Below are 12,687 nucleotides of genomic sequence, written 5' to 3' on the forward strand. Positions count from 1 at the left end.
AACCCTGGTGCCCATCATGAACAACAAAGCAACCCCTACACCAGCCTTAAAGTAATCAACCCTGGAGCCCATCGTGAACAAATGAGCGACCCCTACACCAGCCTTAAGGTAATCAACCCCGGTGCCCATCGTGAACAACAGAGCGACCCCTACACCAGCCTTACAGTAATAGACCCCGGTGCCCATCATGAACAACAAAGCTACCCCTACACCAGCCTTAAAGTAATCAACCCGGTGCCCATCGTGAACAACAAAGAGACCCTACACAAGCCTTAAAGTAATCAACCCCGGTGCCCATCGTGAACAACAAAGTGACCCATACACCAGCCTTAAAGTAATCAACCCTGGTGCCCATCGTGAGCAACAAAGTGTCCCCCACACCAGCCTTAAAGTAATCAACCCCAGTGCCCATCATGAACATCAAAGAGACCCTACACGAGCCTTAAAGTAATCAACCCCGGTGCCCATTGTGAACAACAAAGAGTCCCCTACACCAGCCTTAAAGTAATCAACCCTGGTGCCCATTGTGAACAACAAAGAGTCTCGAACACCAGCCTTAAAGTAATCAACCCTGGTGCCCATCGTGAACAACAGAGCGACCCCTACACCAGCCTTAAAGTAATCAACCCCGGTGCCCATCGTGAACAACAGAGCGACCGCTACACCAGCCTTAAAGTAATCAACCCCGGGGCCTATCGTGAACATCAACGAGACCCCTACACCAACCTTAAAGTAATCAACCCCGGAGCCCATCGTGAACAACAGAGCGACCCCTACACCAGCCTTAAAGTAATCAACCCCGGTGCCCATCGTGAACAACAAAGCGACCCCTACACCAGCCTTAAAGTAATGAACCCCGGTGCCCTTCGTGAACAAGAAAGCGACCCCTACACCAGCCTTAAAGTAATCATCCCCGGTACCTATCGTGAACAACAGAACAACTCCTACACCAGCCTTAAAGTAATCATCCCCGGTGCCTATCGTGAACAACAAAGCAACCCCTACACCAGCCTTAAAGTAATCAACCCCGGTGCCCATCGTGAACAACAAAGCAACCCCTACACCAGCCTTAAGGTAATCAATCCCAGTGCCCATCATGAACAACAGAGTGACCCCTACACCAGCCTTAAAGTAATCAACCCCGGTGCCCATCGTGAACAACAGAGCGACCGCTACACCAGCCTTAAAGTAATCAACCCTGGTGCCTATCGTGAACAACAAAGAGACACCTACACCAGCCTTAAAGTAATCAACCCTGGTGCCCATCGTGAACAACAGAGCGACCCCTACACCAGCCTTAAAGTAATCAACCCCGGTGCCCATCGTGAACAACAGAGCGACCGCTACACCAGCCTTAAAGTAATCAACCCCGGGGCCTATTGTGAACATCAACGAGACCCCTACACCAGCCTTAAAGTAATCAACCCCGGAGCCCATCGTGAACAACAGAGCGACCCCTACACCAGCCTTAAAGTAATCAACCCCGGTGCCCATCGTGAACAACAAAGCGACCCCTACACCAGCCTTAAAGTAATGAACCCCGGTGCCCATCGTGAACAACAAAGCGACCCCTACACCAGCCTTAAAGTAATCAACCCCAGTACCTATCGTGAACAACAGAACAACCCCTACACCAGCCTTAAAGTAATCATCCCCGGTGCCTATCGTGAACAACAAAGCAACCCCTACACCAGCCTTAAAATAATCAACCCCGGTGCCCATCGTGAACAACAAAGCAACCCCTACACCAACCTTAAAGTAATCAACCCTGGTGCCCATCATGAACAACAAACCGACCCCTACACCAGCCTTAAAGTCATCAACCCCAGTGCCCATCGTGAACAACAAAGCGACCCCTACACCAACCTTAAAGTAATCAACCCCAGTGCCTATCGTGAACAACAAAGAGACCCCGACACCACAAAGGGACCCCTACACCAGCCTTAAAGTAATCAACCCCGGTGCCCATCGTGAAAAATAAAGCGACCCCTACACCAACCTTAAAGTAATCAACCCCAGTGCCCATCGTGAACAACAGAGCGACCCCTACACTATCCTTAAAGTAATCAACCCCGGTGCCCATCGTGAACAACAAAGCGATCCCTACACCAGCCTTAAGACCCCTACACCAGCCTTAAAGTAATCAACCCCAGTGCCTATCATGAACAACAGAGTGACCCCTACACCAGCCTTAAAGTAATCAACCCAGGTGCCCATCGTGAAAAATAAAGCGACCCCTACACCAACCTTAAAGTAATCAACCCTGGTGTCCATCGTGAACAACAAAGCGACCCCTACACCAGCCTTAAAGTAATCAACCCCGGTGCCCATCGTGAACAACAAAGCGACCCCTACACCAGCCTTAAAGTAATCAACACCAGTGCCCATTGTGACCAACAAAGCGACCCCTACACCAGGCTTAAAGTAATCAACACCAGTGCCCATCGTGAACAACAAAGCGACCCCTACACCAGCCTTAAAGTAATCAACCCCAGTGCCCATCGTGAACAACAGAGCGACCCCTACACTAGCCTTAAAGTAATCAACCCCGGTGCCCATCGTGAACAACAAAGCGATCCGTACACCAGCCTTAAGACCCCTACACCAGCCTTAAAGTAATCATCCCCGGTGCCTATCGTGAACAACAGAACGACCCCTACACCAGCCTTAAAGTAATCAACCCTGGTGCCCATCGTGAACAACAACGAGACCCCTACACCAGCCTTAAAGTAATCAACCCCGGAGCCCATCGTGAACAACAGGGCGACCCCTACACCAGCCTTAAAGTAATCAACCCTGGTGCCCATCGTGAACAACAAAGCGACCCCTACACCAGCCTTAAAGTAATGAACCCCGGTGCCCATCGTGAACAAGAAAGCGACCCCTACACCAGCCTTAAAGTAATCATCCCCGGTGCCTATCGTGAACAACAGAACAACCCCTACACCAGCCTTAAAGTAATCAACCCTGGTGCCCATCGTGAACAACAAAGCGACCCCTACACCAGCCTTAAAGTAATCAACCCCAGTACCTATCGTGAACAACAGAACAACCCCTACACCAGCCTTAAAGTAATCATCCCCGGTGCCTATCGTGAACAACAAAGCAACCCCTACACCAGCCTTAAAGTAATCCACCCTGGTGCCCTTCGTGAACAACAACGAGACCCCTACACCAGCCTTAAAGTAATGAACCCCGGTGCCCATCGTGAACAACAGAGCAATCCCTACACCAGCCTTAAAGTAATGAACCCTGGCTTTCATGCCCATGAGTGGCAAGAGAATTTTCAAAAATGCCTCCATGCGACATACACTTTAAGTCCTCATGGTTGACCACTTCTTTGAGTTGCAGCATGTGGGTTGTGATATTAGACCTCCTGTTTCAGACCCCTGTAAATAAAAGGGGGTCTCCATAGACTTTGGCGGCAATGCACATTGTCCCATCCCTACCATTATTCAGAGCTTAGCATTTGTAGATGTATAATTCTATTTACAAGTTGCAAATGGTATCATCACGCTCCATTCCCTTGCACTGTTAAAGCTGATAACAGCACAGGCTGCATGCACCCCCCCTTTATCCTGAAAAGGCCCAGTAAGATTGAATATGCAACGCCGCCCACCTTTCAAAGTGTTGGGGTGGTGAGGTTAGGGTTGCCATCCTCACCTCCAGGGATACTCAGTGCCATCCATTTATTTATTTATTTTATTTATTTCGTTATAACGCGCTGGAGCCTGCAGACATTAGGGCGCACACAGACACACGAGACAACAGAAAGAAGGGAGACAGGACAGTGGTGAAGGAGGTAAGGTCACTGGGGGGATCTAAGCAAAGAGAGCAGTTTTCAGCAATTTCTTAAACAAAGGCAGGTTGGAGACCGATCGCTGAGTCGGCGGGAGGTCGTTCCAGATTCTGGAGGAACAGTTAGCAAATGATCGGACCAGAACTTTTGATTTCTTAAAAGGGGGGGGGGAAACAAGATTGATGTTAGTAGACCTCAATGAGGGTAATGGAGCGTAACAAGAGGTTGTTGACTTCAGATAGCTAGGTGCCTTCCCATAAAGACACTTATGGAGCAAGGCTGCAGCCTTGAATTGACATCTAGCCAGTGCAATTCCAGTTGATGATTTGAGTTGTGACACCCTCTTGGGACTTTCTTAACAATCCAGACTGCATCATTTTGGATGATTTGTAGGCGCTGGATGCTTTTTTTATCCGTGCCAACTAAGAGCGCATTGCAGTAATCTTATCTTGATAGAATAGCAGCCCTTGCAATGGAAGCTGACTTTTCCTCGTTAAGGTAGGGGCGGATGTTTCTAAGAAGCTTGAGATGATATGAACTTGGTTACTAGGTTCACATGGGCTTCGGCAATCAGTGCACAATCTGTTTGTACCCCGAGTGTTTTAACTTTCTCCCTAACTGGCATACAGCCGTCCTGAATGTAGACGGACTGATAGCAGTTAGGAAGTTTAGGCCTGGCTTGTGATGAAAAGGGGCAAGAGGACGCTGTGCATTACAAATGAATAATTTGCTCCAACAGGAGGCAATGCTTTGTTGGGGGAACTTCTGGAAGCTGCACATGTAAAAGGGCCCAAGACTGGAAGGGGGGCTACAACCAGGGGCTGCAGGGAAGAGAATGACTGCCTCAGATTGAGCGATGCCTGGCGTGAGAGAGTCAAAGAGGACCCAGGGAGCAGCCACTTATGGACATGCTAGTCAGGTGTGCTATTTTCAGCCATGCTGCAATATTTGTGAAAAAGGGCCCAGGAACTGAAGGAGAGCTATGACCAGGGGCAGCAGGGAAGAGAATGACTGAGATTGAGTGATCGCGGACAAATGGTGGACAAATCACGCCTCCCCCTGTACCCCGGTACTTATATCTGGATGAAATGAGAGCGCCTGGAAACACGGGTGTTAGACGCATCTGAAGGTCATGTGCAATCACTTCCCGTGACGTCATTTGGAGGCTGGGTCAAATGACATTACTTACTGTGATGTCATCTGAGGTCAAGGGTTGCATGATGTCACTTCAGCTACCCCTGGTATTTTCTGGGGTGCGCCGTAAAATGAACCTGTTGTGTTGTATGGCTTGACTTTGCAGAATGAATGCTGTGATGTCATGTGGAGTGTTTATGCCTGAGTGATGGAATGCATGGTGAATGTTCTAACCTGGCCAGGTGGTCAGCAGAGGCCTGGGCGACGGGCTGCCAGTGTCTTTTATTGTCCTATATATGTAACTGGAAAGTAACTTAAATGACTGCCTGTAAAGATACTTATGAAGCTGTTAATAAACCTGGCAAGTCAACCTAAGAAGGCTGGGAGTCACTTCGTAACATTGGCGACGAGTTGGTCTTACTGACAAGGAACCTGTGTGCTGGAGGAACTAAGCTGGAGAATCTGGAGAATCTGCTTTGGGGGGTGCAGAAAGAAAGGCAAGAGGACAACACTGCCCCCAAAACAAGTAAGGCCCATCACCCAGGGTGGCAAAGGCGGCAAGAAAGTGGGCCCCACAAAGCGGGATCAGCCGGTAATAAGCTGGAAAGAGAACTGACTCACGGGGGGGTGGGAGTGGGCTGGAAAAAGAGCTGGAGAAAGAGTTGTCCCAGAAGATTAAAGGAAAAGCTGAGACCCAGCAATAATGGAGTGGATAGCTGCTTACAATGGTTGGAAAGGGAAGCTGTCCCATGAACTCGAGGGAATGCTGTGTCAAAAGCTCCTGGGAGAACAGTGTCATCGACTGGGAGAAGTTGTACATAGCAGCTGCAATGTACAGTAAATGTAAAATCAGCAACGTGGTGAAGCTGATGTCCTGTCTTTGACAGAGCTGTAGCTTTTAAGAAACAAAACTGGAAGTACTCCTAAAGCTTCTGGAACAAGTGTACAGCATGGGCTGGTGCCTATGTATGGTTTACAGTGGTGCTTATCGTTCTCAATGCTAATGCGAGCGGAGAACGGCCCGGCCAGACGGTTGGAGAAGCGAAAGCCGTGATTGCCCCAAGGTTGGATTCCTAATGAGGACGTCAGTGTTCTTACCGAGGGAGTTGGTGAAGGCGAGTGATGTCTCAGATTCCAGAACTTGTTGCCTGCTGTGACCGTTCGCGGCGTTTCTAAGCTTTTTTGGATGAGATGAACTGGAACATTAGAGAAGGGAACCGAAGGACGTCGGCTTGGGGGTTTGGTTTAGTTTGGTGATTTGGTACTTTCTGCTTCGTGTGAGCTCCTACGTGGAAAGAAGACCTGCAATATGGTGATTTCTTGATTGACGGCGAAGTTCAGAGACACTGGAAAGCTACCTTGAGTGTGAGTTGTGTCAAAACGGACGGTGGGAAAGGAGCGACGCAGCGCGTACTTTAGAGGAATCTTATCGCCATGTAGTGCATCGCTGTAAAGTGGAGACGCGCAGCTGCAACTATTGAGAGAAGCCACGCACAGTAACGGGAGGAACAAGAAGCTGGCTACGTATGATCAACTTAAAGAACAGTATCCTTTGTCAGGTATGCTGTGGTCATGGTTAGGCGGTGTGGCAATGGTATGCTACTTGGTGGTGTGGTCTATCAGAATTTCTTGTTGTAGCGTGCAAACACAACGGTGTGGAGTGGCTTGGTCATAGCCTGTGTTCTCCACATGGATGCTACGTGGCGATAAAACTGATAATAAAGATGGGAAGATGTTTGTTCTTCGAAGGCTCAGCATATTACTTTTTGAGGTTTTGCAACTTTTGGGGACCAAGCAGGTGCCATGGGCTCTTAGCGATGAATGATTAACATATTGTCTGGTATTGTGATGCAGGGGTATGGATCTGGATGGGAGTGTTGAGGATATGTTGATGTGCATAGACCTAATTTATTGGAAGATTTGCAGCTTTTAGGTCATGTTTAAATGCATGGACTTTTGATGATTGGATTTGGGTCGGGTTCGTGACATCTAATGTTTTAGAGAGTAGATGTAACTTTTTGAGCATTTTCAGCATTTAGATCGCTAAATAGCGGCATGGACTTTTAGGATGGGACTTGGATAGGGTCTTATACCTTATGTTGTCTTATGGCGAATATGACATTTGGTATGTATAAACCCATGCAATGAACTGTATTCATGTTTATGATATATGGTGTGTTAAAATTGCACATTAACGCGCAGATGTATAGAACATTTCAAGGTGAATTACATATTGTGTGATGTACGGGTTGGTCTGGTGGGGATGGGTGTGGCTATGAGTGACTTCATTCCTGGTAGTGGATGGTGCTTACATAGATGACATGAGTGTGGTTTGGCCAATGGTGAGTGTGTCTCGTCGGCATGTTTGACCTACCAAATGCGGTTGCTGGATGGTACTTTCAGCAATGTATTCAGTTAGGTATGGGCGTGTCTGTGGTAGGGGCGTGCATGGTTCAACGGTGTATGTGGGTTAATGGTGGTAGCTCCACTAGTTCTGTCGGGGCGTAACTGTAATTAGGTTATGCATGGTTATCCCACCTGTGCTGTATGAGGTGGTAGCGCCACCTATTGTCGGAGTGTGACTAAGGTTAGTCATGCAAGGTGATTGGTTGGTATCTGGGTGGTAGCGCCCCCAGCAGGTGTAGGGGTATGTGAGTACGGGTGGTAGCACCGGTTTTGGTATGGGCATGTCTGTAGTATTAGGCATATCATGGTCAAACATTACCCCGATTTTGAAGTTCACTTATCACAAATAATTTTATCTTTTTCTATTCTCTTGCACATGCGGTGCGTCTGTTTTTAGCTGTACTGTGTGTGCTTCCATGACTCTTTTCACCCTCATCAGGGTCGGGTGTGAGACAGTGTGATTAGTTTTTGCACCTGGTGTGCCTGGCCAGTGCGTCGGGTATGAGGTGAGTGATAGAGTGTCAGAGCACACGTTGCCTGCCAGCCCTGATGATGTGAGTCGGTGTGTTTGGTTTATGTTGGTGTGTATGGAGATGTGTTGTGTAATGTCTTGTGCTGTTGTTGGAAGAGGGGAGATGTGTTGTGCAACGCCTCACTGAGTGTGATGTGCAATGTAAGGGGAGGAGATGTGTTGTGTTGTATGGCTTGGCTTTGCAGAATGTTGTGATGTCATGTGGAGTGTTTATGCCTGAGTGATGGAATGCATGGTGAATGTTCTAACCTGGTCAGGTGGTCAGCAGAGGCCTGGGTGATGGGCTGCCAGTGTCTTTTATTGTCCTATATATGTAACTGGAAAGTAACTTAAATGACTGCCTGTAAAGATACTTATGAAGCTGTTAATAAACCTGGCAAGTTAACCTAAGAAGGCTGGGAGTCACTTCGTAACAGAACCTGCTGCAGAGGTAAAGGAGGAGAGGAGGCGGGACCCACTGTGAAGGGCCGGAAGTGTTATACACCAGAGCTGACCATAGATAGGGAGGGTTTGGACCTGGGAGGGGCTGAGGTCACAGGGGAGCATGTTTCTGGGGTAGGTATCAACCAGGACATAGCAGTCTATTGTGAGGATTAGGGGTGCCACATAAAGGGGCCACTGGTGTGCCCATGCACAGGGCTAGTGTGGTGACATGGGGGGCATCTTCAACACATGGGTGTTGGGTGCAGGGTAGAGGCACAAGGTGGCCATAGCTAAAGAGGCTTTTCCATCAATGAGCCAGAGCTGGCATAGACCAACACATCATGCACAGTGGTTTGGAAGTATGACAGACCGTATGTTTAGTGATGCGATGGGACACTTATAAGTAAGAGAGAATAAATCATATGGGGTCGCATGCTCCGGAAACATGAGGTCCCCTGCAAGGCACGAGTTAAAATCCTCGGCAGGGTTGACTCATTCCAACATAATTTCTAGGGTAGCAAATTTAGTACCATTCATGCATATAGTAACATCAGCGGTAATTCTGCATGAAATGCCATTTAGAAGACTTTGTAGAATATTCCAACTGGATCAGCCAATCAGGAATGCAGATGTCAAGTTAATTCCAGGCATTATTATGTAGTATTCACTTAAAATCTTTGCACTGCATGGCTGGCCCAAGCGGAAGGCTCCCTTGTGCAAAGCTTTTCACAAACAGGGATGGAGTGTCTGCTCCCTCCATAGGCATCAACTCTCCCCACACTGCTCCTAGCCACTAAGCGACAATTCTTTGAGAAAGCTATTTGAGAAATTACATAAAGAGAATTATACCACATCTGTGGTATTTGGGAGTGCAGCCCACACCGCTGGCTTCACGGCCAAGGTCCCTTTTTTTGCCTAGCCGCTAAGCTGCCATCCGCTCCCTCACCCAACCCGACACCAGCGTACCTTTCTATCTCATACGGAAGCACTGGCTCCATCCGTGTCTGTGTGTCACTCTATTTGTGCACGGTGCCACATGTCCATGGCACCAAAGCACAGCCTACCCTTTTCCGCTTCACTGGAAGACCCACATTAGCCCTTAACTGACTCCTGTGAAGCCTGTGGATGCTAAAATCTCCGGCAACGCCCTCAGCCTTGAGCACTATGGCTTAAGTCAAATCCTGATATCATTATTATGTTCTAGTAAACATTTTATTTCATTCGTCAGTTAAAGCTTCCGCTGAACAGACTGGTTCTTGTGAACGTTACGGCCAGGACGCAAGGCGGCTGGAGGCCTGTGGTTTATTGTGTATGGCAATTTTTCAGATGGGATACAGAGATAGCAGTAAACAATGACTAGGAGGATAAGGAATTCGAATTTGACACATAAATTCAACTACAAACAGAAATCTAAAAATAAAAACTGCCGTCAAAGCCTCTCTGACAATATCAGACATTGCTGCAACCTCTTCTGTACACGGCTGGTATTTGTGTCCGCTGAAAAAAACTTTAATTGGAAATCATAAAAATCTTTAAAATGTACACTACTTGATTTAATTAGGACCATCAAAGAAGAACTTGTACGTTTTTCACAAGAGAAACTCCATTGATAACATTGGCCATAGGCGCTATACAAATATCAAATAAGATAATATAACATTGTGCAGTTCAAAAGGCATACATAGGAAGTCAAAACAAGCCTATTGAATTGATATAATCTAATAAAATGTCTCTTAAAGATTTTACTATCACCCTTTGGCCTGTTAGCACCATGAAGCAAGAATCTTTATCGGAAATACTATTGCACTGACAGTAACGGACAAGTGTGCGCATTTCTCTTTAATGCAGCACAAGAATCAGATCTAAATACACACACTTTTCACAAATACCGGGCCATAAAGCAGTACGGGCTGTGGGCCTGATTCACAAAGTGTTTTTCAGTGAAACACACTTTTGTGAATCAGGCCCCTCCGCGTCAACAAAATCGCTATTGGGAGGTAGCAGCGATTTAAATATTCAGTAAAGACTGATAGGACTACTCGGGTATCTCATCCAATTTGATTAGATATACAATATCAGCTACATATTATCACAGGTCAGGTTGATATATGTTTTATGTTACTTTTTCATCCGAGCTGCTCAGGGATTACTTCTTAGGTTGTATCGAGAATATTTGAAAAGCAAACCTTGGTTGAACACAAACAGTAGCACATAAACAAATGTGTACTCACTTGACGGCACAGACACAAGATTTCTGCTCAAAGAGTTGGTGGAGTTCCTCGCCAACAGAGCTTCTACTCAGAAAGTCTGTGTATTTTCATTTCGTCCTGTCAAGAAAAGAACAGCAGATTATAAAGAAGAAATACTCAAATACTGTGTATTAGAAACATTCAAGAAGGAGCCCAGTGTCAGCCATTGAAGGTTTGCAGTTCTTTCTCTCAAGTCTTGGAGCTCTTAGTTCATCAATTAAGTGATTCCAGGGCGTCGCTGCTGAAAGCTTGATTCGGAAGCTGAACCTGCTACGTTTTAATTTTAAAATGATCCCATTTGCCCATGAGAATTGTTTACAATGTGCCCCAAATAAAGTTCCCCAATACTGGTAGGCTTGTTTTTAAATCTATGTTGTACACACGAACAGTGCACAGGTGTGACGAATTCAAATGAACAAACTAGCCATCAATATCAATATTGTACTTCGCTATGGTAGTCTTGTTCCTGACCCCATATACCGTTGATGACACATCCTACAAAGTCTGCCTTTAAAATGTGAGGTATATTTGCAAACAACAGGATAACATATCTTACATAAGCTTAAACACATATTTAAAATTATTTATTTGGATTTTGCCCTGTGCTCATCAATCATTGCCAATTCTTCTTCATGAACCTTTTATTTTTCGGGAAACAAGGGTGCTTTTCTAAGCAAGTTCAATATTGTGAAGCTCAGAAATACAGTCCATCAAGTCCTCATATTAGTAGCTGAGACTCGATGAAGCATCACCAGACCAGGGGATTGCTTTACCTGTTCTCGCCAATACTTGTGATGCAAAGATGGCTAATGTAATATCAGAGAAGATTACCAGATGTCATCGTGAAGGAGGCCTGGGAGCTGTGTGATGATAATATAACTGCAATGGATGCAGAAGACCAATAATCAAATAAACATTTAAGGCCTGGCATTTTGAAGATTATTCAATATCAGCATCTCATATGTGATCATCCTGGATTACGCTTTGTCTTTACATCTTCCTAATATCCTCTCTCTTGATTTCCAAAACACATATAATAGAAAAAGTACCAGTTAAGCTTTTCAGTCCAAATGCCAAACACTGTATTTTTGGTTTTCGGAAGCAAGTTTGGTTAAATTTGATTTTTGTGTTTTTCTGAAAACCTAAGACGGTAAAGTCAGAGTGACATTTTAACAGGGTTCACTAACAAATCTCTGATTATGATGTAAACACTAGTACATTCTAAGATGTAGGTTTCCCAAGTGGTTGGGAGCTTATGTTTTGCAAAACTTGAAACATTTCAGGTAGACATGTGCCTAATTATCTCCATATGTTTATCAATGTATTGAATGTATTTAATAAGAATCAGCACATTTAATAGGTATATTAAGACCATTCAGAAGCGTGAAGCATTAGGATATTATAAAAGTCTAATAAGCCTCTTAAGCATTCACATAAATGTATCAAGTTACAGGTATTTTCTATCTCTCTGCATAAGGCGTGCAACAGGGTCTTCTTCACATTGGATCAGCGACTATATTTTACATGAGTTAAATGTACCTATTGTCAGGGGCAATTTCTCCTGCCTTTAAAGACCTAGAATCATCTCTACTAAATTAACCACGAGTTGAGACTGAAGTGTACTGCAAGTGACACACATATGCAATGTACCTATTTGCTGGGGAAATCTCAAAGGGTAGATAGTCTCAAACACATGCTGTGGCAAGGTATCAAGTCATGTTGTTTTTGGGATAGAGTGCCGAGTGTATGGGACACTCACTGTCGTTGATCGGGACATCCCTGCATCCTCTTCAAGCCTTGTCCTTCGGGGTAATCCCCCAAGTAAAGCCCTCCGTAGACAGAGAGTTTGTCTGTGGTTATATTTTATTTATTTCTTGTTGGCATAGAGGGAGCTAATATGTTTTCCTGAGGTTGGGTGGTTTTGGGATTTATGATGAATGCTATTGATGCATGGTCGGTCCAGAGTTGTGGGCTGACAGCAGTAATAGTTATATTGCAATTGTGGTCAGCTACCTAGTCAAGTGTTCAGCCTTTCTCGTGGGTAGGTTGTGATATTCTTTGGGTGAACCAAGTTCTGTGAGGACGTTGGATATATTAGTCGCTTGCAAGTCTTTGTGGTCATTGAAACCTAAGTTCAGATCTCC

The 12,687-nt window shown here is 45.8% G+C and overlaps 1 long non-coding RNA gene across 1 annotated transcript in view; it reads right to left on the minus strand.

Moving 5' to 3' along the window:
• Positions 1-12,687, minus strand: part of LOC138581977 (uncharacterized) — a 1,316,379-nt gene that overhangs the window by 613,280 nt on the left and 690,412 nt on the right. The window contains exon 3 of the long non-coding RNA XR_011304915.1: positions 10,526-10,621. This is a non-coding gene — a long non-coding RNA (uncharacterized lncRNA). The remainder of the gene's footprint in view (positions 1-10,525; positions 10,622-12,687) is intronic.

Source organism: Ambystoma mexicanum, chromosome 3q (genome assembly GCF_040938575.1).
Source record: "Ambystoma mexicanum isolate Mex_15411 chromosome 3q, UKY_AmexF1_1, whole genome shotgun sequence".
Classification (NCBI taxonomy): Eukaryota; Metazoa; Chordata; class Amphibia; order Caudata; family Ambystomatidae; genus Ambystoma; species Ambystoma mexicanum.